The following is a 22979-nucleotide window of genomic DNA, read 5'->3' on the forward strand; positions in this document are numbered from 1 at the left end:
AGAAATGACTTAAGACGATATTTAGCGGATTCATAACCTGTATTTCAAAATTTTTTTACGACCTTTTATATTCACCCAAATGTATTGTAAAGACGTGTTTTAGATGTAAATTTATGTGAACGTAACGATAAAAATATAAAAAGTATGATTATTTCAATACAAATGACTTAAACGATATTTAGCGGAATTATCACCATTTTTTACCAAATTTTTTTCTATTTTTTTTATTCAGACAAATGTATTGTAAACACGTGTATTAGATGTAAAATAATGTGAACTTAGCGTTAAAAATATAAAAAGTATGATTAGTTTAATAGAAATGACTTAAGACGATATTTAGTGGAATTATCACCATTTTTTACCAAATTTTTTCCCAAATTTTTTTTCTATTTTTTGTATTCACCCAAATGTATTGTAAATACGTGTTTTAGATGTAAAATAATGTGAACTTAACGATAAAAATATAAAAAGTATGATTAGTTCAATACAAATGACTTTAAACGATATTTAGCGGAATTATCACCATTTTTTACCCAATTTTTTCCCAAATTTTTTTTCTATTTTTTGTATTCACCCAAATGTATTGTAAACACTTGTTTTAGATGTAAAATAATGTGAACTTAACGTTAAAAATATAAAAAGTATGATTAGTTTAATAGAAATGACTTAAGACGATATTTAGCTGATTCATCCCCTGTATTTCAAAATTTTTTTACGACCTTTTATATTCACCCAAATGTATTGTAAATACGTGTTTTAGATGTAAAATAATGTGAACTTAACGATAAAAATATAAAAAGTATGATTAGTTCAATACAAATGACTTTAAACGATATTTAGCGGAATTATCACCATTTTTTACCAAATTTTTTTTCTATTTTTTGTATTCACCCAAATGTATTGTAAACACGTTTTTTAGATGTAAAATAATGTGAACTTAACGTTAAAAATATAAAAAGTATGATTAGTTTAATAGAAATGACTTAAGACGATATTTAGCGGATTCATCACCTGTATTTCAAAATTATTTTACGACCATTTATATTCACCCAAATGTATTGTAAAGACGTGTTTTAGATGTAAAATTATGTGAACTTAACGATAAAAATATAAAAAGTATGATTAGTTCAATACAAATGACTTTAAACGATATTTAGCGGAATTATCACCATTTTTTACCAAATTTTTTCCCAAATTTTTTTTCTATTTTTTGTATTCACCCAAATGTATTGTAAACACGTGTTTTAGATGTAAAATAATGTGAACTTAACGTTAAAAATATAAAAAGTATGATTAGTTTAATAGAAATGACTTAAGACGATATTTAGCGGATTCATCACCTGTATTTCAAAATTTTTTTACGACCTTTTATATTCATCAAAATGTATTGTAAAGACGTGTTTTAGATGTAAAATTATGTGAACTTAACGATAAAAATATAAAAAGTATGATTAGTTCAATACAAATGACTTTAAACGATATTTAGCGGAATTATCACCATTTTTTACCAAATTTTTTCCCAAATTTTTTTTCTATTTTTTGTATTCACCCAAATGTATTGTAAATACGTGTTTTAGATGTAAAATAATGTGAACTTAACGATAAAAATATAAAAAGTATGATTAGTTCAATACAAATGACTTTAAACGATATTTAGCGGAATTATCACCATTTTTTACCAAATTTTTTATCTATTTTTTGTATTCACCCAAATGTATTGTAAATACGTGTTTTAGATGTAAAATTATGTGAACTTAACGATAAATATATAAAAAGTATGATTAGTTCAATACAAATGACTTTAAACGATATTTAGCGGAATTATCACCATTTTTTACCAAATTTTTTCCCAAATTTTTTTTCTATTTTTTGTATTCACCCAAATGTATTGTAAACACGTGTTTTAGATGTAAAATAATGTGAACTTAACGTTAAAAATATAAAAAGTATGATTAGTTTAATAGAAATGACTTAAGACGATATTTAGCGGATTCATAACCTGTATTTCAAAATTTTTTTACGACCTTTTATATTCACCCAAATGTATTGTAAAGACGTGTTTTAGATGTAAAATTATGTGAACTTAACGATAAAAATATAAAAAGTATGATTAGTTCAATACAAATGACTTTAAACGATATTTAGCGGAATTATCACCATTTTTTACCAAATTTTTTCCCAAATTTTTTTTCTATTTTTTGTATTCACCCAAATTTATTGTAAATACGTGTTTTAGATGTAAAATTATGTGAACTTAACGATAAAAATATAAAAAGTATGATTAGTTCAATACAAATGACTTTAAACGATATTTAGCGGAATTATCACCATTTTTTACCAAATTTTTTCCCAAATTTTTTTTCTATTTCTTATATTCACCCAAATGTATTGTAAATACGTGTTTTAGATGTAAAATAATGTGAACTTAACGATAAAAATATAAAAAGTATGATTAGTTCAATACAAATGACTTTAAACGATATTTAGCTGAATTATCACCATTTTTTACCAAATTTTTTTTCTATTTTTTGTATTCACCCAAATGTATTGTAAACACGTTTTTTAGATGTAAAATAATGTGAACTTAACGTTAAAAATATAAAAAGTATGATTAGTTTAATAGAAATGACTTAAGACGATATTTAGCGGATTTATCACCTGTATTTCAAAATTTTTTTACGACCTTTTATATTCACCCAAATGTATTGTAAAGACGTGTTTTAGATGTAAAATTATGTGAAATTAACGATAAAAATATAAAAAGTATGATTAGTTCAATACAAATGACTTTAAACGATATTTAGCGGAATCATCACCATTTTTTACCAAATTTTTTCCCAAATTTTTTTTCTATTTTTTGTATTCACCCAAATGTATTGTAAATACGTGTTTTAGATGTAAAATAATGTGAACTTAACGATAAAAATATAAAAAGTATGATTAGTTCAATACAAATGACTTTAAACGATATTTAGCGGAATTATCACCATTTTTTACCAAATTTTTTTTCTATTTTTTGTATTCACCCAAATGTATTGTAAACACGTGTTTTAGATGTAAAATAATGTGAACTTAACGTTAAAAATATAAAAAGTATGATTAGTTTAATAGAAATGACTTAAGACGATATTTAGCGGATTCATAACCTGTATTTCAAAATTTTTTTACGACCTTTTATATTCACCCAAATGTATTGTAAAGACGTGTTTTAGATGTAAATTTATGTGAACGTAACGATAAAAATATAAAAAGTATGATTATTTCAATACAAATGACTTAAACGATATTTAGCGGAATTATCACCATTTTTTACCAAATTTTTTTCTATTTTTTTTATTCAGACAAATGTATTGTAAACACGTGTATTAGATGTAAAATAATGTGAACTTAACGTTAAAAATATAAAAAGTATGATTAGTTTAATAGAAATGACTTAAGACGATATTTAGCGGATTCATAACCTGTATTTCAAAATTTTTTTACGACCTTTTATATTCACCCAAATGTATTGTAAAGACGTGTTTTAGATGTAAATTTATGTGAACGTAACGATAAAAATATAAAAAGTATGATTAGTTTAATAGAAATGACTTAAGACGATATTTAGCGGATTCATCACCTGTATTTCAAAGTTTTTTTACGACCTTTTATATTCACCCAAATGTATTGTAAAGACGTGTTTTAGATGTAAAATAATGTGAACTTAACGATAAAAATATAAAAAGTATGATTAGTTCAATACAAATGACTTTAAACGATATTTAGCGGAATTATCACCATTTTTTACCAAATTTTTTCCCAAATTTTTTTTCTATTTTTTGTATTCACCCAAATGTATTGTAAATACGTGTTTTAGATGTAAAATAATGTGAACTTAACGATAAAAATATAAAAAGTATGATTAGTTCAATACAAATGACTTTAAACGATATTTAGCGGAATTATCACCATTTTTTACCCAATTTTTTCCCAAATTTTTTTTCTATTTTTTGTATTCACCCAAATGTATTGTAAACACGTGTTTTAGATGTAAAATAATGTGAACTTAACGTTAAAAATATAAAAAGTATGATTAGTTTAATAGAAATGACTTAAGACGATATTTAGCGGATTTCATTACCTGTATTTCAAAATTTTTTTACGACCTTTTATATTCACCCAAATGTATTGTAAAGACGTGTTTTAGATGTAAGATTATGTGAACTTAACGATAAAAATATAAAAAGTATGATTAGTTCAATACAAATGACTTTAAACGATATTTAGCGGAATTATCACCATTTTTTACCAAATTTTTTTTGAATTTTTTGTATTCACCCAAATGTATTGTAAACACGTGTTTTAGATGTAAAATAATGTGAACTTAACGTTAAAAATATAAAAAGTATGATTAGTTTAATAGAAATGACTTAAGACGATATTTAGCGGATTCATCACCTGTATTTCAAAATTTTTTTACGACCTTTTATATTCACCCAAATGTATTGTAAAGACGTGTTTTAGATGTAAATTTATGTGAACGTAACGATAAAAATATAAAAAGTATGATTAGTTTAATAGAAATGACTTAAGACGATATTTAGCGGATTCATCACCTGTATTTCAAAGTTTTTTTACGACCTTTTATATTCACCCAAATGTATTGTAAAGACGTGTTTTAGATGTAAGATTATGTGAACTTAACGATAAAAATATAAAAAGTATGATTAGTTCAATACAAATGACTTTAAACGATATTTAGCGGAATTATCACCATTTTTTACCAAATTTTTTTTGAATTTTTTGTATTCACCCAAATGTATTGTAAACACGTGTTTTAGATGTAAAATAATGTGAACTTAACGTTAAAAATATAAAAAGTATGATTAGTTTAATAGAAATGACTTAAGACGATATTTAGCGGATTCATCACCTGTATTTCAAAATTTTTTTACGACCTTTTATATTCACCCAAATGTATTGTAAAGACGTGTTTTAGATGTAAATTTATGTGAACGTAACGATAAAAATATAAAAAGTATGATTAGTTTAATAGAAATGACTTAAGACGATATTTAGCGGATTCATCACCTGTATTTCAAAGTTTTTTTACGACCTTTTATATTCACCCAAATGTATTGTAAAGACGTGTTTTAGATGTAAAATAATGTGAACTTAACGATAAAAATATAAAAAGTATGATTAGTTCAATACAAATGACTTTAAACGATATTTAGCGGAATTATCACCATTTTTTACCAAATTTTTTCCCAAATTTTTTTTCTATTTTTTGTATTCACCCAAATGTATTGTAAATACGTGTTTTAGATGTAAAATAATGTGATCTTAACGATAAAAATATAAAAAGTATGATTAGTTCAATACAAATGACTTTAAACGATATTTAGCGGAATTATCGCCATTTTTTACCAAATTTTTTTTCTATTTTTTGTATTCACCCAAATGTATTGTAAACACGTGTTTTAGATGTAAAATAATGTGAACTTAACGTTAAAAATATAAAAAGTATGATTAGTTTAATAGAAATGACTTAAGACGATATTTAGCGGATTTCATCACCTGTATTTCAAAATTTTTTTACGACCTTTTATATTCACCCAAATGTATTGTAAAGACGTGTTTTAGATGTAAGATTATGTGAACTTAACGATAAAAATATAAAAAGTATGATTAGTTCAATACAAATGACTTTAAACGATATTTAGCGGAATTATCACCATTTTTTACCAAATTTTTTTTCAATTTTTTGTATTCACCCAAATGTATTGTAAACACGTGTTTTAGATGTAAAATAATGTGAACTTAACGTTAAAAATATAAAAAGTATGATTAGTTTAATAGAAATGACTTAAGACGATATTTAGCGGATTCATCACCTGTATTTCAAAATTTTTTTACGACCTTTTATATTCACCCAAATGTATTGTAAAGACGTGTTTTAGATGTAAATTTATGTGAACGTAACGATAAAAATATAAAAAGTATGATTAGTTTAATAGAAATGACTTAAGACGATATTTAGCGGATTCATCACCTGTATTTCAAAGTTTTTTTACGACCTTTTATATTCACCCAAATGTATTGTAAAGACGTGTTTTAGATGTAAAATAATGTGAACTTAACGATAAAAATATAAAAAGTATGATTAGTTCAATACAAATGACTTTAAACGATATTTAGCGGAATTATCACCATTTTTTACCAAATTTTTTCCCAAATTTTTTTTCTATTTTTTGTATTCACCCAAATGTATTGTAAATACGTGTTTTAGATGTAAAATAATGTGATCTTAACGATAAAAATATAAAAAGTATGATTAGTTCAATACAAATGACTTTAAACGATATTTAGCGGAATTATCGCCATTTTTTACCAAATTTTTTTTCTATTTTTTGTATTCACCCAAATGTATTGTAAACACGTGTTTTAGATGTAAAATAATGTGAACTTAACGTTAAAAATATAAAAAGTATGATTAGTTTAATAGTAATGACTTAAGACGATATTTAGCGGATTCATCACCTGTATTTCAAAATTTTTTTACGACCTTTTATATTCACCCAAATGTATTGTAAATACGTGTTTTAGATGTAAAATAATGTGAACTTAACGATAAAAATATTAAAAGTATGATTAGTTCAATACAAATGACTTTAAACGATATTTAGCGGAATTATCACCATTTTTTACCAAATTTTTTCCCAAATTTTTTTTCTATTTTTTGTATTCACCCAAATGTATTGTAAATACGTGTTTTAGATGTAAAATAATGTGAACTTAACGATAAAAATATAAAAAGTATGATTAGTTCAATACAAATGACTTTAAACGATATTTAGCGGAATTATCACCATTTTTTACCCAATTTTTTCCCAAATTTTTTTTCTATTTTTTGTATTCACCCAAATGTATTGTAAACACTTGTTTTAGATGTAAAATAATGTGAACTTAACGTTAAAAATATAAAAAGTATGATTAGTTTAATAGAAATGACTTAAGACGATATTTAGCTGATTCATCACCTGTATTTCAAAATTTTTTTACGACCTTTTATATTCACCCAAATGTATTGTAAATACGTGTTTTAGATGTAAAATAATGTGAACTTAACGATAAAAATATAAAAGGTATGATTAGTTCAATACAAATGACTTTAAACGATATTTAGCGGAATTATCACCATTTTTTACCAAATTTTTTCCCAAATTTTTTTTCTATTTCTTATATTCACCCAAATGTATTGTAAATACGTGTTTTAGATGTAAAATAATGTGAACTTAACGATAAAAATATAAAAAGTATGATTAGTTCAATACAAATGACTTTAAACGATATTTAGCGGAATTATCACCATTTTTTACCAAATTTTTTTTCTATTTTTTGTATTCACCCAAATGTATTGTAAACACGTTTTTTAGATGTAAAATAATGTGAACTTAACGTTAAAAATATAAAAAGTATGATTAGTTTAATAGAAATGACTTAAGACGATATTTAGCGGATTCATCACCTGTATTTCAAAATTATTTTACGACCATTTATATTCACCCAAATGTATTGTAAAGACGTGTTTTAGATGTAAAATTATGTGAACTTAACGATAAAAATATAAAAAGTATGATTAGTTCAATACAAATGACTTTAAACGATATTTAGCGGAATTATCACCATTTTTTACCAAATTTTTTCCCAAATTTTTTTTCTATTTTTTGTATTCACCCAAATGTATTGTAAACACGTGTTTTAGATGTAAAATAATGTGAACTTAACGTTAAAAATATAAAAAGTATGATTAGTTTAATAGTAATGACTTAAGACGATATTTAGCGGATTCATCACCTGTATTTCAAAATTTTTTTACGACCTTTTATATTCACCCAAATGTATTGTAAATACGTGTTTTAGATGTAAAATAATGTGAACTTAACGATAAAAATATTAAAAGTATGATTAGTTCAATACAAATGACTTTAAACGATATTTAGCGGAATTATCACCATTTTTTACCAAATTTTTTCCCAAATTTTTTTTCTATTTTTTGTATTCACCCAAATGTATTGTAAATACGTGTTTTAGATGTAAAATAATGTGAACTTAACGATAAAAATATAAAAAGTATGATTAGTTCAATACAAATGACTTTAAACGATATTTAGCGGAATTATCACCATTTTTTACCCAATTTTTTCCCAAATTTTTTTTCTATTTTTTGTATTCACCCAAATGTATTGTAAACACTTGTTTTAGATGTAAAATAATGTGAACTTAACGTTAAAAATATAAAAAGTATGATTAGTTTAATAGAAATGACTTAAGACGATATTTAGCTGATTCATCACCTGTATTTCAAAATTTTTTTACGACCTTTTATATTCACCCAAATGTATTGTAAATACGTGTTTTAGATGTAAAATAATGTGAACTTAACGATAAAAATATAAAAGGTATGATTAGTTCAATACAAATGACTTTAAACGATATTTAGCGGAATTATCACCATTTTTTACCAAATTTTTTCCCAAATTTTTTTTCTATTTCTTATATTCACCCAAATGTATTGTAAATACGTGTTTTAGATGTAAAATAATGTGAACTTAACGATAAAAATATAAAAAGTATGATTAGTTCAATACAAATGACTTTAAACGATATTTAGCGGAATTATCACCATTTTTTACCAAATTTTTTTTCTATTTTTTGTATTCACCCAAATGTATTGTAAACACGTTTTTTAGATGTAAAATAATGTGAACTTAACGATAAAAATATAAAAAGTATGATTAGTTTAATAGAAATGACTTAAGACGATATTTAGCGGATTCATCACCTGTATTTCAAAATTTTTTTACGACCTTTTATATTCATCCAAATGTATTGTAAAGACGTGTTTTAGATGTAAAATTATGTGAACTTAACGATAAAAATATAAAAAGTATGATTAGTTCAATACAAATGACTTTAAACGATATTTAGCGGAATTATCACCATTTTTTACCAAATTTTTTCCCAAATTTTTTTTCTATTTTTTGTATTCACCCAAATGTATTGTAAATACGTGTTTTAGATGTAAAATAATGTGATCTTAACGATAAAAATATAAAAAGTATGATTAGTTCAATACAAATGACTTAAGACGATATTTAGCGGATTTCATCACCTGTATTTCAAAATTTTTTTACGACCTTTTATATTCACCCAAATGTATTGTAAAGACGTGTTTTAGATGTAAGATTATGTGAACTTAACGATAAAAATATAAAAAGTATGATTAGTTCAATACAAATGACTTTAAACGATATTTAGCGGAATTATCACCATTTTTTACCAAATTTTTTTTCAATTTTTTGTATTCACCCAAATGTATTGTAAACACGTGTTTTAGATGTAAAATAATGTGAACTTAACGTTAAAAATATAAAAAGTATGATTAGTTTAATAGAAATGACTTAAGACGATATTTAGCGGATTCATCACCTGTATTTCAAAATTTTTTTACGACCTTTTATATTCACCCAAATGTATTGTAAAGACGTGTTTTAGATGTAAATTTATGTGAACGTAACGATAAAAATATAAAAAGTATGATTAGTTTAATAGAAATGACTTAAGACGATATTTAGCGGATTCATCACCTGTATTTCAAAGTTTTTTTACGACCTTTTATATTCACCCAAATGTATTGTAAAGACGTGTTTTAGATGTAAAATAATGTGAACTTAACGATAAAAATATAAAAAGTATGATTAGTTCAATACAAATGACTTTAAACGATATTTAGCGGAATTATCACCATTTTTTACCAAATTTTTTCCCAAATTTTTTTTCTATTTTTTGTATTCACCCAAATGTATTGTAAATACGTGTTTTAGATGTAAAATAATGTGATCTTAACGATAAAAATATAAAAAGTATGATTAGTTCAATACAAATGACTTTAAACGATATTTAGCGGAATTATCGCCATTTTTTACCAAATTTTTTTTCTATTTTTTGTATTCACCCAAATGTATTGTAAACACGTGTTTTAGATGTAAAATAATGTGAACTTAACGTTAAAAATATAAAAAGTATGATTAGTTTAATAGTAATGACTTAAGACGATATTTAGCGGATTCATCACCTGTATTTCAAAATTTTTTTACGACCTTTTATATTCACCCAAATGTATTGTAAATACGTGTTTTAGATGTAAAATAATGTGAACTTAACGATAAAAATATTAAAAGTATGATTAGTTCAATACAAATGACTTTAAACGATATTTAGCGGAATTATCACCATTTTTTACCAAATTTTTTCCCAAATTGTTTTTCTATTTTTTGTATTCACCCAAATGTATTGTAAATACGTGTTTTAGATGTAAAATAATGTGAACTTAACGATAAAAATATAAAAAGTATGATTAGTTCAATACAAATGACTTTAAACGATATTTAGCGGAATTATCACCATTTTTTACCCAATTTTTTCCCAAATTTTTTTTCTATTTTTTGTATTCACCCAAATGTATTGTAAACACTTGTTTTAGATGTAAAATAATGTGAACTTAACGTTAAAAATATAAAAAGTATGATTAGTTTAATAGAAATGACTTAAGACGATATTTAGCTGATTCATCACCTGTATTTCAAAATTTTTTTACGACCTTTTATATTCACCCAAATGTATTGTAAATACGTGTTTTAGATGTAAAATAATGTGAACTTAACGATAAAAATATAAAAGGTATGATTAGTTCAATACAAATGACTTTAAACGATATTTAGCGGAATTATCACCATTTTTTACCAAATTTTTTCCCAAATTTTTTTTCTATTTCTTATATTCACCCAAATGTATTGTAAATACGTGTTTTAGATGTAAAATAATGTGAACTTAACGATAAAAATATAAAAAGTATGATTAGTTCAATACAAATGACTTTAAACGATATTTAGCGGAATTATCACCATTTTTTACCAAATTTTTTTTCTATTTTTTGTATTCACCCAAATGTATTGTAAACACGTTTTTTAGATGTAAAATAATGTGAACTTAACGTTAAAAATATAAAAAGTATGATTAGTTTAATAGAAATGACTTAAGACGATATTTAGCGGATTCATCACCTGTATTTCAAAATTATTTTACGACCATTTATATTCACCCAAATGTATTGTAAAGACGTGTTTTAGATGTAAAATTATGTGAACTTAACGATAAAAATATAAAAAGTATGATTAGTTCAATACAAATGACTTTAAACGATATTTAGCGGAATTATCACCATTTTTTACCAAATTTTTTCCCAAATTTTTTTTCTATTTTTTGTATTCACCCAAATGTATTGTAAACACGTGTTTTAGATGTAAAATAATGTGAACTTAACGTTAAAAATATAAAAAGTATGATTAGTTTAATAGAAATGACTTAAGACGATATTTAGCGGATTCATCACCTGTATTTCAAAATTTTTTTACGACCTTTTATATTCATCCAAATGTATTGTAAAGACGTGTTTTAGATGCAAAATTATGTGAACTTAACGATAAAAATATAAAAAGTATGATTAGTTCAATACAAATGACTTTAAACGATATTTAGCGGAATTATCACCATTTTTTACCAAATTTTTTCCCAAATTTTTTTTCTATTTTTTGTATTCACCCAAATGTATTGTAAACACGTGTTTTAGATGTAAAATAATGTGAACTTAACGTTAAAAATATAAAAAGTATGATTAGTTTAATAGAAATGACTTAAGACGATATTTAGCGGATTCATCACCTGTATTTCAAAATTTTTTTACGACCTTTTATATTCATCCAAATGTATTGTAAAGACGTGTTTTAGATGTAAAATTATGTGAACTTAACGATAAAAATATAAAAAGTATGATTAGTTCAATACAAATGACTTTAAACGATATTTAGCGGAATTATCACCATTTTTTACCAAATTTTTTCCCAAATTTTTTTTCTATTTTTTGTATTCACCCAAATGTATTGTAAATACGTGTTTTAGATGTAAAATAATGTGATCTTAACGATAAAAATATAAAAAGTATGATTAGTTCAATACAAATGACTTTAAACGATATTTAGCGGAATTATCGCCATTTTTTACCAAATTTTTTTTCTATTTTTTGTATTCACCCAAATGTATTGTAAACACGTGTTTTAGATGTAAAATAATGTGAACTTAACGTTAAAAATATAAAAAGTATGATTAGTTTAATAGTAATGATTTAAGACGATATTTAGCGGATTCATCACCTGTATTTCAAAATTTTTTTACGACCTTTTATATTCACCCAAATGTATTGTAAATACGTGTTTTAGATGTAAAATAATGTGAACTTAACGATAAAAATATAAAAAGTATGATTAGTTCAATACAAATGACTTTAAACGATATTTAGCGGAATTATCACCATTTTTTACCAAATTTTTTCCCAAATTTTTTTTCTATTTTTTGTATTCACCCAAATGTATTGTAAACACGTGTTTTAGATGTAAAATAATGTGAACTTAACGATAAAAATATAAAAAGTATGATTAGTTCAATACAAATGACTTTAAACGATATTTAGCGGAATTATCACCATTTTTTACCCAATTTTTTCCCAAATTTTTTTTCTATTTTTTGTATTCACCCAAATGTATTGTAAATACGTGTTTTAGATGTAAAATAATGTGAACTTAACGATAAAAATATAAAAAGTATGATTAGTTCAATACAAATGACTTTAAACGATATTTAGCGGAATTATCACCATTTTTTACCAAATTTTTTTTCTATTTTTTGTATTCACCCAAATGTATTGTAAACACGTTTTTTAGATGTAAAATAATGTGAACTTAACGTTAAAAATATAAAAATTATGATTAGTTTAATAGAAATGACTTAAGACGATATTTAGCGGATTCATCACCTGTATTTCAAAATTATTTTACGACCATTTATATTCACCCAAATGTATTGTAAAGACGTGTTTTAGATGTAAAATTATGTGAACTTAACGATAAAAATATAAAAAGTATGATTAGTTCAATACAAATGACTTTAAACGATATTTAGCGGAATTATCACCATTTTTTACCAAATTTTTTCCCAAATTTTTTTTCTATTTTTTGTATTCACCCAAATGTATTGTAAACACGTGTTTTAGATGTAAAATAATGTGAACTTAACGTTAAAAATATAAAAAGTATGATTAGTTTAATAGAAATGACTTAAGACGATATTTAGCGGATTCATCACCTGTATTTCAAAATTTTTTTACGACCTTTTATATTCATCCAAATGTATTGTAAAGACGTGTTTTAGATGCAAAATTATGTGAACTTAACGATAAAAATATAAAAAGTATGATTAGTTCAATACAAATGACTTTAAACGATATTTAGCGGAATTATCACCATTTTTTACCAAATTTTTTCCCAAATTTTTTTTCTATTTTTTGTATTCACCCAAATGTATTGTAAACACGTGTTTTAGATGTAAAATAATGTGAACTTAACGTTAAAAATATAAAAAGTATGATTAGTTTAATAGAAATGACTTAAGACGATATTTAGCGGATTCATCACCTGTATTTCAAAATTTTTTTACGACCTTTTATATTCATCCAAATGTATTGTAAAGACGTGTTTTAGATGTAAAATTATGTGAACTTAACGATAAAAATATAAAAAGTATGATTAGTTCAATACAAATGACTTTAAACGATATTTAGCGGAATTATCACCATTTTTTACCAAATTTTTTCCCAAATTTTTTTTCTATTTTTTGTATTCACCCAAATGTATTGTAAATACGTGTTTTAGATGTAAAATAATGTGATCTTAACGATAAAAATATAAAAAGTATGATTAGTTCAATACAAATGACTTTAAACGATATTTAGCGGAATTATCGCCATTTTTTACCAAATTTTTTTTCTATTTTTTGTATTCACCCAAATGTATTGTAAACACGTGTTTTAGATGTAAAATAATGTGAACTTAACGTTAAAAATATAAAAAGTATGATTAGTTCAATACAAATGACTTTAAACGATATTTAGCGGAATTATCACCATTTTTTACCCAATTTTTTCCCAAATTTTTTTTCTATTTTTTGTATTCACCCAAATGTATTGTAAATACGTGTTTTAGATGTAAAATAATGTGAACTTAACGATAAAAATATAAAAAGTATGATTAGTTCAATACAAATGACTTTAAACGATATTTAGCGGAATTATCACCATTTTTTACCAAATTTTTTTTCTATTTTTTGTATTCACCCAAATGTATTGTAAACACGTTTTTTAGATGTAAAATAATGTGAACTTAACGTTAAAAATATAAAAAGTATGATTAGTTTAATAGAAATGACTTAAGACGATATTTAGCGGATTCATCACCTGTATTTCAAAATTATTTTACGACCATTTATATTCACCCAAATGTATTGTAAAGACGTGTTTTAGATGTAAAATAATGTGAACTTAACGTTAAAAATATAAAAAGTATGATTAGTTTAATAGAAATGACTTAAGACGATATTTAGCGGATTCATCACCTGTATTTCAAAATTATTTTACGACCATTTATATTCACCCAAATGTATTGTAAAGACGTGTTTTAGATGTAAAATTATGTGAACTTAACGATAAAAATATAAAAAGTATGATTAGTTCAATACAAATGACTTTAAACGATATTTAGCGGAATTATCACCATTTTTTACCAAATTTTTTCCCAAATTTTTTTTCTATTTTTTGTATTCACCCAAATGTATTGTAAACACGTGTTTTAGATGTAAAATAATGTGAACTTAACATTAAAAATATAAAAAGTATGATTAGTTTAATAGAAATGACTTAAGACGATATTTAGCGGATTCATCACCTGTATTTCAAAATTTTTTTACGACCTTTTATATTCATCCAAATGTATTGTAAAGACGTGTTTTAGATGTAAAATTATGTGAACTTAACGATAAAAATATAAAAAGTATGATTAGTTCAATACAAATGACTTTAAACGATATTTAGCGAAATTATCACCATTTTTTACCAAATTTTTTCCCAAATTTTTTTTCTATTTTTTGTATTCACCCAAATGTATTGTAAATACGTGTTTTAGATGTAAAATAATGTGAACTTAACGATAAAAATATAAAAAGTATGATTAGTTCAATACAAATGACTTTAAACGATATTTAGCGGAATTATCACCATTTTTTACCAAATTTTTTATCTATTTTTTGTATTCACCCAAATGTATTGTAAATACGTGTTTTAGATGTAAAATAATGTGAACTTAACGATAAAAATATAAAAAGTATGATTAGTTCAATACAAATGACTTTAAACGATATTTAGCGGAATTATCACCATTTTTTACCAAATTTTTTCCCAAATTTTTTTTCTATTTCTTATATTCACCCAAATGTATTGTAAATACGTGTTTTAGATGTAAAATAATGTGAACTTAACGATAAAAATATAAAAAGTATGATTAGTTCAATACAAATGACTTTAAACGATATTTAGCGGAATTATCACCATTTTTTACCAAATTTTTTTTCTATTTTTTGTATTCACCCAAATGTATTGTAAACACGTTTTTTAGATGTAAAATAATGTGAACTTAACGTTAAAAATATAAAAAGTATGATTAGTTTAATAGAAATGACTTAAGACGATATTTAGCGGATTCATCACCTGTATTTCAAAATTATTTTACGACCATTTATATTCACCCAAATGTATTGTAAAGACGTGTTTTAGATGTAAAATTATGTGAACTTAACGATAAAAATATAAAAAGTATGATTAGTTCAATACAAATGACTTTAAACGATATTTAGCGGAATTATCACCATTTTTTACCAAATTTTTTCCCAAATTTTTTTTCTATTTTTTGTATTCACCCAAATGTATTGTAAACACGTGTTTTAGATGTAAAATAATGTGAACTTAACATTAAAAATATAAAAAGTATGATTAGTTTAATAGAAATGACTTAAGACGATATTTAGCGGATTCATCACCTGTATTTCAAAATTTTTTTACGACCTTTTATATTCATCCAAATGTATTGTAAAGACGTGTTTTAGATGTAAAATTATGTGAACTTAACGATAAAAATATAAAAAGTATGATTAGTTCAATACAAATGACTTTAAACGATATTTAGCGGAATTATCACCATTTTTTACCAAATTTTTTCCCAAATTTTTTTTCTATTTTTTGTATTCACCCAAATGTATTGTAAATACGTGTTTTAGATGTAAAATAATGTGATCTTAACGATAAAAATATAAAAAGTATGATTAGTTCAATACAAATGACTTTAAACGATATTTAGCGGAATTATCGCCATTTTTTACCAAATTTTTTTTCTATTTTTTGTATTCACCCAAATGTATTGTAAATACGTGTTTTAGATGTAAAATAATGTGAACTTAACGTTAAAAATATAAAAAGTATGATTAGTTTAATAGTAATGACTTAAGACGATATTTAGCGGATTCATCACCTGTATTTCAAAATTTTTTTACGACCTTTTATATTCACCCAAATGTATTGTAAATACGTGTTTTAGATGTAAAATAATGTGAACTTAACGATAAAAATATAAAAAGTATGATTAGTTCAATACAAATGACTTTAAACGATATTTAGCGGAATTATCACCATTTTTTACCAAATTTTTTCCCAAATTTTTTTTCTATTTTTTGTATTCACCCAAATGTATTGTAAATACGTGTTTTAGATGTAAAATAATGTGAACTTAACGATAAAAATATAAAAAGTATGATTAGTTCAATACAAATGACTTTAAACGATATTTAGCGGAATTATCACCATTTTTTACCAAATTTTTTTTCTATTTTTTGTATTCACCCAAATGTATTGTAAACACGTTTTTTAGATGTAAAATAATGTGAACTTAACGTTAAAAATATAAAAAGTATGATTAGTTTAATAGAAATGACTTAAGACGATATTTAGCGGATTCATCACCTGTATTTCAAAATTATTTTACGACCATTTATATTCACCCAAATGTATTGTAAAGACGTGTTTTAGATGTAAAATTATGTGAACTTAACGATAAAAATATAAAAAGTATGATTAGTTCAATACAAATGACTTTAAACGATATTTAGCGGAATTATCACCATTTTTTACCAAATTTTTTCCCAAATTTTTTTTCTATTTTTTGTATTCACCCAAATGTATTGTAAACACGTGTTTTAGATGTAAAATAATGTGAACTTAACGTTAAAAATATAAAAAGTATGATTAGTTTAATAGTAATGACTTAAGACGATATTTAGCGGATTCATCACCTGTATTTCAAAATTTTTTTACGACCTTTTATATTCACCCAAATGTATTGTAAATACGTGTTTTAGATGTAAAATAATGTGAACTTAACGATAAAAATATTAAAAGTATGATTAGTTCAATACAAATGACTTTAAACGATATTTAGCGGAATTATCACCATTTTTTACCAAATTTTTTCCCAAATTTTTTTTCTATTTTTTGTATTCACCCAAATGTATTGTAAATACGTGTTTTAGATGTAAAATAATGTGAACTTAACGATAAAAATATAAAAAGTATGATTAGTTCAATACAAATGACTTTAAACGATATTTAGCGGAATTATCACCATTTTTTACCCAATTTTTTCCCAAATTTTTTTTCTATTTTTTGTATTCACCCAAATGTATTGTAAACACTTGTTTTAGATGTAAAATAATGTGAACTTAACGTTAAAAATATAAAAAGTATGATTAGTTTAATAGAAATGACTTAAGACGATATTTAGCTGATTCATCACCTGTATTTCAAAATTTTTTTACGACCTTTTATATTCACCCAAATGTATTGTAAATACGTGTTTTAGATGTAAAATAATGTGAACTTAACGATAAAAATATAAAAGGTATGATTAGTTCAATACAAATGACTTTAAACGATATTTAGCGGAATTATCACCATTTTTTACCAAATTTTTTCCCAAATTTTTTTTCTATTTCTTATATTCACCCAAATGTATTGTAAATACGTGTTTTAGATGTAAAATAATGTGAACTTAACGATAAAAATATAAAAAGTATGATTAGTTCAATACAAATGACTTTAAACGATATTTAGCGGAATTATCACCATTTTTTACCAAATTTTTTTTCTATTTTTTGTATTCACCCAAATGTATTGTAAACACGTTTTTTAGATGTAAAATAATGTGAACTTAACGTTAAAAATATAAAAAGTATGATTAGTTTAATAGAAATGACTTAAGACGATATTTAGCGGATTCATCACCTGTATTTCAAAATTATTTTACGACCATTTATATTCACCCAAATGTATTGTAAAGACGTGTTTTAGATGTAAAATTATGTGAACTTAACGATAAAAATATAAAAAGTATGATTAGTTCAATACAAATGACTTTAAACGATATTTAGCGGAATTATCACCATTTTTTACCAAATTTTTTCCCAAATTTTTTTTCTATTTTTTGTATTCACCCAAATGTATTGTAAACACGTGTTTTAGATGTAAAATAATGTGAACTTAACGTTAAAAATATAAAAAGTATGATTAGTTTAATAGAAATGACTTAAGACGATATTTAGCGGATTCATCACCTGTATTTCAAAATTTTTTTACGACCTTTTATATTCATCCAAATGTATTGTAAAGACGTGTTTTAGATGTAAAATTATGTGAACTTAACGATAAAAATATAAAAAGTATGATTAGTTCAATACAAATGACTTTAAACGATATTTAGCGGAATTATCACCATTTTTTACCAAATTTTTTCCCAAATTTTTTTTCTATTTTTTGTATTCACCCAAATGTATTGTAAACACGTGTTTTAGATGTAAAATAATGTGAACTTAACGTTAAAAATATAAAAAGTATGATTAGTTTAATAGAAATGACTTAAGACGATATTTAGCGGATTCATCACCTGTATTTCAAAATTTTTTTACGACCTTTTATATTCATCCAAATGTATTGTAAAGACGTGTTTTAGATGTAAAATTATGTGAACTTAACGATAAAAATATAAAAAGTATGATTAGTTCAATACAAATGACTTTAAACGATATTTAGCGGAATTATCACCATTTTTTACCAAATTTTTTCCCAAATTTTTTTTCTATTTTTTGTATTCACCCAAATGTATTGTAAATACGTGTTTTAGATGTAAAATAATGTGATCTTAACGATAAAAATATAAAAAGTATGATTAGTTCAATACAAATGACTTAAGACGATATTTAGCGGATTTCATCACCTGTATTTCAAAATTTTTTTACGACCTTTTATATTCACCCAAATGTATTGTAAAGACGTGTTTTAGATGTAAGATTATGTGAACTTAACGATAAAAATATAAAAAGTATGATTAGTTCAATACAAATGACTTTAAACGATATTTAGCGGAATTATCACCATTTTTTACCAAATTTTTTTTCAATTTTTTGTATTCACCCAAATGTATTGTAAACACGTGTTTTAGATGTAAAATAATGTGAACTTAACGTTAAAAATATAAAAAGTATGATTAGTTTAATAGAAATGACTTAAGACGATATTTAGCGGATTCATCACCTGTATTTCAAAATTTTTTTACGACCTTTTATATTCACCCAAATGTATTGTAAAGACGTGTTTTAGATGTAAATTTATGTGAACGTAACGATAAAAATATAAAAAGTATGATTAGTTTAATAGAAATGACTTAAGACGATATTTAGCGGATTCATCACCTGTATTTCAAAGTTTTTTTACGACCTTTTATATTCACCCAAATGTATTGTAAAGACGTGTTTTAGATGTAAAATAATGTGAACTTAACGATAAAAATATAAAAAGTATGATTAGTTCAATACAAATGACTTTAAACGATATTTAGCGGAATTATCACCATTTTTTACCAAATTTTTTCCCAAATTTTTTTTCTATTTTTTGTATTCACCCAAATGTATTGTAAATACGTGTTTTAGATGTAAAATAATGTGATCTTAACGATAAAAATATAAAAAGTATGATTAGTTCAATACAAATGACTTTAAACGATATTTAGCGGAATTATCGCCATTTTTTACCAAATTTTTTTTCTATTTTTTGTATTCACCCAAATGTATTGTAAACACGTGTTTTAGATGTAAAATAATGTGAACTTAACGTTAAAAATATAAAAAGTATGATTAGTTTAATAGTAATGACTTAAGACGATATTTAGCGGATTCATCACCTGTATTTCAAAATTTTTTTACGACCTTTTATATTCACCCAAATGTATTGTAAATACGTGTTTTAGATGTAAAATAATGTGAACTTAACGATAAAAATATTAAAAGTATGATTAGTTCAATACAAATGACTTTAAACGATATTTAGCGGAATTATCACCATTTTTTACCAAATTTTTTCCCAAATTGTTTTTCTATTTTTTGTATTCACCCAAATGTATTGTAAATACGTGTTTTAGATGTAAAATAATGTGAACTTAACGATAAAAATATAAAAAGTATGATTAGTTCAATACAAATGACTTTAAACGATATTTAGCGGAATTATCACCATTTTTTACCCAATTTTTTCCCAAATTTTTTTTCTATTTTTTGTATTCACCCAAATGTATTGTAAATACTTGTTTTAGATGTAAAATAATGTGAACTTAACGTTAAAAATATAAAAAGTATGATTAGTTTAATAGAAATGACTTAAGACGATATTTAGCTGATTCATCACCTGTATTTCAAAATTTTTTTACGACCTTTTATATTCACCCAAATGTATTGTAAATACGTGTTTTAGATGTAAAATAATGTGAACTTAACGATAAAAATATAAAAGGTATGATTAGTTCAATACAAATGACTTTAAACGATATTTAGCGGAATTATCACCATTTTTTACCAAATTTTTTCCCAAATTTTTTTTCTATTTCTTATATTCACCCAAATGTATTGTAAATACGTGTTTTAGATGTAAAATAATGTGAACTTAACGATAAAAATATAAAAAGTATGATTAGTTCAATACAAATGACTTTAAACGATATTTAGCGGAATTATCACCATTTTTTACCAAATTTTTTTTCTATTTTTTGTATTCACCCAAATGTATTGTAAACACGTTTTTTAGATGTAAAATTATGTGAACTTAACGTTAAAAATATAAAAAGTATGATTAGTTTAATAGAAATGACTTAAGACGATATTTAGCGGATTCATCACCTGTATTTCAAAATTATTTTACGACCATTTATATTCACCCAAATGTATTGTAAAGACGTGTTTTAGATGTAAAATTATGTGAACTTAACGATAAAAATATAAAAAGTATGATTAGTTCAATACAAATGACTTTAAACGATATTTAGCGGAATTATCACCATTTTTTACCAAATTTTTTCCCAAATTTTTTTTCTATTTTTTGTATTCACCCAAATGTATTGTAAACACGTGTTTTAGATGTAAAATAATGTGAACTTAACATTAAAAATATAAAAAGTATGATTAGTTTAATAGAAATGACTTAAGACGATATTTAGCGGATTCATCACCTGTATTTCAAAATTTTTTTACGACCTTTTATATTCATCCAAATGTATTGTAAAGACGTGTTTTAGATGTAAAATTATGTGAACTTAACGATAAAAATATAAAAAGTATGATTAGTTCAATACAAATGACTTTAAACGATATTTAGCGGAATTATCACCATTTTTTACCAAATTTTTTCCCAAATTTTTTTTCTATTTTTTGTATTCACCCAAATGTATTGTAAATACGTGTTTTAGATGTAAAATAATGTGAACTTAACGATAAAAATATAAAAAGTATGATTAGTTCAATACAAATGACTTTAAACGATATTTAGCGGAATTATCACCATTTTTTACCAAATTTTTTATCTATTTTTTGTATTCACCCAAATGTATTGTAAATACGTGTTTTAGATGTAAAATAATGTGAACTTAACGATAAAAATATAAAAAGTATGATTAGTTCAATACAAATGACTTTAAACGATATTTAGCGGAATTATCACCATTTTTTACCAAATTTTTTCCCAAATTTTTTTTCTATTTCTTATATTCACCCAAATGTATTGTAAATACGTGTTTTAGATGTAAAATAATGTGAACTTAACGATAAAAATATAAAAAGTATGATTAGTTCAATACAAATGACTTTAAACGATATTTAGCGGAATTATCACCATTTTTTACCAAATTTTTTTTCTATTTTTTGTATTCACCCAAATGTATTGTAAACACGTTTTTTAGATGTAAAATAATGTGAACTTAACGATAAAAATATAAAAAGTATGATTAGTTCAATACAAATGACTTTAAACGATATTTAGCGGAATTATCACCATTTTTTACCAAATTTTTTATCTATTTTTTGTATTCACCCAAATGTATTGTAAATACGTGTTTTAGATGTAAAATAATGTGAACTTAACGATAAAAATATAAAAAGTATGATTAGTTCAATACAAATGACTTTAAACGATATTTAGCGGAATTATCACCATTTTTTACCCAATTTTTTCCCAAATTGTTATTCTATTTTTTGTATTCACCCAAATGTATTGTAAACACTTGTTTTAGATGTAAAATAATGTGAACTTAACGTTAAAAATATAAAAAGTATGATTAGTTTAATAGAAATGACTTAAGACGATATTTAGCGGATTCATCACCTGTATTTCAAAATTTTTTTACGACCTTTTATATTCACCCAAATGTATTGTAAAGACGTGTTTTAGATGTAAAATTATGTGAACTTAACGATAAAAATATAAAAAGTATGATTAGTTCAATACAAATGACTTTAAACGATATTTAGCGGAATTATCACCATTTTTTACCAAATTTTTTTTCTATTTTTTGTATTCACCCAAATGTATTGTAAACACGTTTTTTAGATGTAAAATAATGTGAACTTAA

This window comes from Diuraphis noxia, unplaced genomic scaffold, assembly GCF_037042655.1.
Source record: "Diuraphis noxia isolate RWA-SAM2 unplaced genomic scaffold, SU_Dnox_SAM2 contig0003, whole genome shotgun sequence".
NCBI lineage: Eukaryota > Metazoa > Arthropoda > Insecta > Hemiptera > Aphididae > Diuraphis > Diuraphis noxia.